Below are 6002 nucleotides of genomic sequence, written 5' to 3'. Positions count from 1 at the left end.
GCTCATCGAATCGTGTGGCAGTATACCGACTTGTTAGAAATTGATCCATTCATTCTCTCCCTCTCTTCTGCTCTAGAACGGTGATCGTCGTGGCGGAGAGCTCCAGAGCAGCACTGGTGGAAAACGGGCAGCTAACGGATAAAAGCATATGGCTATTGGTTCCGCCACCGGCGGGGGAACGAGGTGGCATGTCACTAAGTTTTTTAGAAAGTTATTTCGTACAGTAGACAGGCCTACAAGAATTAAGGCTTGCATATTCTAGTAGGGCGTGTTTGGATGCCTGGGTGAGGCTTGGGCCTGTCCCTGCTCATGCAGCTTGCTCTTGTTTGGATACCTGAATGTGGTGTTGGGCCTGGCTGACGGCATGCAAGATTCCATCTCCAGCCAGGCTCGCGCTTTTTTCATTTTTATATTTAAAAAAAACAAAATTTCAAAAATATATGCCGAAATGGGAAATTTTCAAAAATGGGTGTCTGTCGCCTTCTTAATGGGCGACATGGTGCCTGTCGCCCACTGGATGGGCGACAGGACCTAAATGTAAAAAAAAATTATATTTAGGTCCTGGCGCCCAGGGCGCATTAAACAGTGAACTTGTAAATTGATATAAAATCGTAGAAAAATATAAAAAATACAAACTCAACTGTTCTGGATTCTATGAAACAAGATCTACAATTTTTGTTACATAAAGTTTTTCATTTGATCAATGTATCTTGCTCTATTTTAAATACCAGTTTAATGCATTTTTATTTAAATCTCAAGATCCATCCTTTGTATGCATATCATCTTTAGCCAGAGTGTTGCATATGGTGAGCATAGACTTGTACAAAATTGGTAGGCCCAGAAAACATTTCTAGAATAAGTTTTTAAATTAGAACTTGCAATATGTCTAGTTTAAATGGGTTATTTATCCATGCTGCTATACTGAGTATTAGAAGCCATAACTTTTATAGTACCATTATTTTATTTCCTAAGAGCTATAAAAAAAGTTTGGTAAATTTTAGATAAGCACAACTAGACCAAATGAATTATTTCAGATTTTTCTTGGTACAAGAACTATTTTTCTTGATTTAGATACATTGATCAAATGAAAAACTTTATGTAACAAAAGTTGTAGATCTTGTTTCATAGAATCCAGAACAGTTGAGTTTGTATTTTTCTGATTTTTCTATAATTTTATATCGATTTTACAAGTTCACTGTTTAATGCGCCCTAGGCGCCAGGACCTAAATATAATTTTTTTTTACATTTAGGTCCTGTCGCCCATCCAGTGGGCGACAGACACCCATTTTTGAAAATTTCCTTATTCAACATATATTTTTGAAATTTTGTTTTTTTAAAATATAAAAATGAAAAAGGTCCGCCAGGCTGCGCGCGTACGCTGGAATCGGCCGTTTCCAGCGGGCCTGGCCTGTTGCATGCAAAGGCTGCACGCAGATAGATAAGAAGTGCTTGTGAAAGCGTATCATCCAGGGAACCAAACATAATCTCTACTCGGCCAGGCTGCAAACTAACAGGTAACCAAATAATGCTCCATTGCATGAACTCAGCCTGTCCCGTTACAGCCTGCAGGGGCGGAGGAGCCATTATGGCTGAGTATGGCTCAAGCCATACCTAAATCTGCGAAAAAAAGTTTACCCCTTGTTTTTCGGTCCAAACCCAGTAGGGATTACACCTCTCAGTTTCCATTCGGCCATTCCTGATTCCCTACCCGCGCCACCTTCCGAGCTCCTGAGTGCCCACGCCGCCGCACGCCAGCGTCGCCTGCGCCCGCTCAGGCCTTCCCTGTCCCCCACGCGCCGGCCTTCCCCGTCCCCTTAGCCCCTCGCCGGCTGGCGGCCGGCCGGCGCCCACCGCAGGCCGCACCGCCCCCACACGGCCACGCAGTGACCGGGACACCGGGTGACGGGTGACGCCGCCCACGCCGGCCACGGGCCACCCCCACCCCCGGCCCGGCGGCCCCCACCCCGCCGCCCGCCCCGGCAAGGCGCCCACGCAGGCAATATTCTAGCTAAATATACTATATATGTGTTGTGTATTTTGTTGAACGTTTTAATTATTTTTATACTATATATTATATGTGGCGTAGAGCCATACCTAAAATTTAATCCGTCCTCCGCCACTGACAGCCTGGCTGGTGGATGCGAGCCAGGTTACCTTGCTGCAGGCATCCAATCACGCCCGTAGTGAATGGAAGAAGAGGAGCCGCTCGCTCAGCCGCATGCAGCAGGCTATGAGGGAGCTTTCGGTGTGTTTGGATGGCTGCATATGGCTGGGTCTGTCTCAGCTGGTGCAGGCAGTCACTGATCGGATGTCTGGATAGGCACTCGGGCCAGGCTGCGCGGATGCAAAATCAGCCCCGGGGTCAAGCTGGCCGTTTCTCGCGAGCCTGGCCACGCGTGTGCTCGAGCGCTTGGGCGGGATGGCGAAAATGGCCGCGGGCGTGCTGGCGGGAAGGGGTTAGCGTTACCGCCCCATTTCGCGCCAACACCGGGCCTATATAAGCCGACCCTGCCGCCACACCACAAGCGCGTTCCCCATTTTCCTCTCCTGGTGAGTCGTTCTACCTCTCCCTCCTCATCTCTGTCGCCTCTCTTACTCATGCTAGGGTTCTAAACTCCTATGGTTTTCTTGTTGTTTTTGCAGCGGTGGTTGTAGATCTCTCTAGTGCGCACAGGCAAGAAATCCTTCACTCCATTTCTCTTCATCCTAACCCTAATGTATTCGGTGATTGTTGATTTTGATGGAAAGTCTCTTCTTTTTGGACACAGACCTCCAGATCTGCTTCCTTTGCGACCTATTTGCACGAGCTCTCGTTCCCATGCTGCCGGTATATGAACTCTCCCTCTTCCTTTCCAATCCCCACTGAATCTTTGTGATTTCTTTACGATTTTTGCTTGATGCGGTATATGGGAACTGTAAAAAATTAATCTGAGCATGTGGCCTAGTCTGTGATGTGTGATATTACTATCATGAGCATTTGTCTGAATTTTTTTCCACTCCCCGTTGAGGTCCATCTAGAGCTCTATGGTGCAGTTATGTACATGGGAGGTTTCACAGAGGAGGCTCTGATTGTGGCTTTCTCTCATCTGGTTGATAACAGGGCTCAGGGGCATGCATTTGTATCAATGAGTGAGGATCATCGTGTTCTGTGGCTGAGGACTTTCTTGACCAAGCACTACTACACTCACTGAGGTAGAGACCTGCTGGTTGATCCACCTTTTGTGCAGCTCCTGATCATCTCCTCTACTTGGCCTCTTTTGTGTGTTGGTTGGGATCAGTGGCAACTTCCTCTATTGGTTGATGCAATCATGGTGCAGTGCTCCAGGTGGTGGCTCCTTTTGTCCTCAAACCACTCCTTTGATGGCCCTTCTTTTGTGCAGTCTAACCTAACTATGGCTAACATTAGCTTATAGTAGGTCGATGCGATGCCACACACTGTATGCCATGTTTAGATGTTTAGGTTAACTTTGTCTAGTTATTGTGCATCAACACTGCTAGATCAGCCTACCTTAGACACTGCAGACAAGTGTACTTAGTCTGTGAACTTATTATTGACACTACCCTTCATCTGGTGGTGTTCTGGATATGTAAGGCATTATGCATGAGCATCTGCCAACTATGTTTCATTAATGTGCACTCATGCCTCTGCAGTTGATCGTTTTTATTTGATAGAACTTAAGCCTGTTGCTATGATGTTTTTTCCTTTGGTTGAACTCATGTCTATGCAGTTGATGTTTTTTCTTTGATTGAATTCATGACCTGGCAGATGAATGTTTCATTTCTTCTTTTCCTTATGCCTCTGGCAATGTTATCTATTAACTAGCTTTACCTGAGCCAAATGCCTCTTGCAATGTTTCTTGTCATGCTCACTCCTTTACCTGAGACAATTTTTCTTGCACTTTTGATCTTTGTTTGGTGTTAATTCGTAAAGCTGAAACATTCTTGTATGTTGTATCATATACCTATGTTTGAATATGTAACCAGCCATGAAATGGTATGTTGTGCATTGTGGGAGGGAAACTGGAGTCTTCTCCAGTGGGAAAGATACACATCGTCAAGTTGTAAACTACAAGGGTGCTTGCTACAAAGGATACAATTCAAGAGAAGAGACGTATGCTGCATTAAATGGCAGTTTGAAGAAACAGATGTGTGAAACATCCAAAGAAAGGCAAAACAAATCTCCTTATGTATTAGACGTGAAGGGTGTAATTATTTTAGTCCAGGCCATTGTCATCGCATTTTTCTTTTGGAAGTTTATTATGTAATTCTTAAGTACAACCTGTGTGCCATTGACTTCTCTGGTGGTAACTTCACCACTTCATGCAATGGGTGACTAAAACCTCAATGCATCCAGGCAACCAAACATGCAGCTTGCATCTCATTTTTTAATTTAGCACTTCATGCAGCCATCCAAACACTATCTCTAGCAATCCAGGCTGAATGGAGCCAGGTAAACAAACAAAGGTATGTTGCATGAGCTTAGCCTGTCTAAGTACAGCCAGGCTGGGGGGTGCGATGCAGGATGGGCTTATGCAGCCATCCAACCACACCCTTTATGTCTCGGTTCTGCTGCTTGAAGCTAGCGTCTCGCCAGTCGTGTGTTCTATTCTCTCTCTAACTTTCTCTCTCCTCCACCTCGAAATTGGGTGATTCGTCGGCTGATTGTGCTTCACTATATTTGCTCTTTGTGCGGTCAAGCAAGTTGCTGAGACACTCGGTGCCATCGGAGGGGAGGGTCTGTTCCTCGCATGAGCAAGTGGCGGGCGACGCATCACAGAAGGCGCTCGCCCCCACCATCACTCGTCTTTCCGAGCCGCCGGATTCCACCACCCCCTGTCCCTGCCCGTCACCGAGCTCCCACGCCCCGCCTCAGTCCCTAGCCCACCGGCTATCAGGACACTGCCCCGGCCGGCGGCGTCCTCGCCGCTATCAAGCAACCGCCACCACCGCCTGTCTTCCCTACCACTCATCCCCCTCTTCTAAAGTCCAACGGACACCACAACCCCTGGCTACCCCCTCCCCTAACCTAGTAACTCTAATCCAGCAGCGGCATGACTCCGGCAACCCGGAACCCTAAAGGTTCCGCCGCCTCGACCCCCACCATAGTTGCTAGCGATCGGCGGCCGTTCCGCACACCTACCACCTCCTCCACCTTAACTAGCTCACCAACTGCCGCCCCCACTCTCGTGCCTGGGGGGGGGGGGGGGGGGGGCTGCGTAGTTGCCGTAGCTGCAGAGGCCGAGGGGTTGCCGTAGCTGCAGAGGCCGAGGGGTTGTGTTGGATCGGGTTGGAGGGCATGTAACAGCCATGGCGTGCCGGTGCTAGGGTGGGTGGGGCCGCGCGGTTGACACCCGAGGGCAACCACTTCAGTAGCATTTGCACTATACTAAGCAGCCTAGTAGGTAGAAATGATATTGTCCATCCACAAATTAGATTAAATCTTAGAAGCAAGAAAAGAGGAGCCCAAGAATCAAACTCATGCTGCTTGCCGAGCTTTAAAGACCACGGCACTGCAGATTTTCGCCACTAGAATGCGATTTAGCAACAGGCGTATTTTTATTAATAATGCTCAGCAGTAAAGGACTGGTTTTGTAAGGTTGAAATGGTGCAATGCCTTGGAAAAAAACAAAAAACAAAGGCTCAAAAAATTGTTACAATTACCTAGAGTAAACCTCCAGGTTGCCCAGAAACAACCTTCAGCGACCGAAAACAAAATGAATCCGTGTAGGATATACACAACAAATTTAGGAATACAAAATGTGATTACCATCTAAATATTCATCCACTGATCAATCACACTTGGATTCCACTAGACCATTAGAAATATATAATATAGATACTACTAGTTCATTGATATGCTTCCTGCCTATTCTTACAGCAGGAAGCCATCACAAAACAATTTAAAGCTCAATGCAAGAGTAAAACAGTCAAGCATATCCCAGAACAAGCCTCTGCAGCGGTACTTCACTGGATATATATAAGCCCTGCAGGGCTATATAGGA

The 6002-nt window shown here is 46.9% G+C and overlaps 1 long non-coding RNA gene across 1 annotated transcript; it reads left to right on the top strand.

Annotated features, from left to right (window-relative positions):
- Nucleotides 1–2660: 2660 nt before the first annotated feature.
- Nucleotides 2661–3650, top strand: LOC120701593. Its single transcript, XR_005686170.1, has 2 exons — nt 2661–2827; nt 3101–3650. It is a non-coding gene; the product is annotated as an uncharacterized LOC120701593 (long non-coding RNA).
- The last annotated feature ends 2352 nt before the right edge of the window (nt 3651–6002 follow it).

This window comes from Panicum virgatum, chromosome 3K (genome assembly GCF_016808335.1).
Source record: "Panicum virgatum strain AP13 chromosome 3K, P.virgatum_v5, whole genome shotgun sequence".
Taxonomy (NCBI): Eukaryota; Viridiplantae; Streptophyta; class Magnoliopsida; order Poales; family Poaceae; genus Panicum; species Panicum virgatum.
Note: the sequence above shows the minus strand (reverse complement) of the source record. Positions and strands in the feature narration are given on the sequence as shown.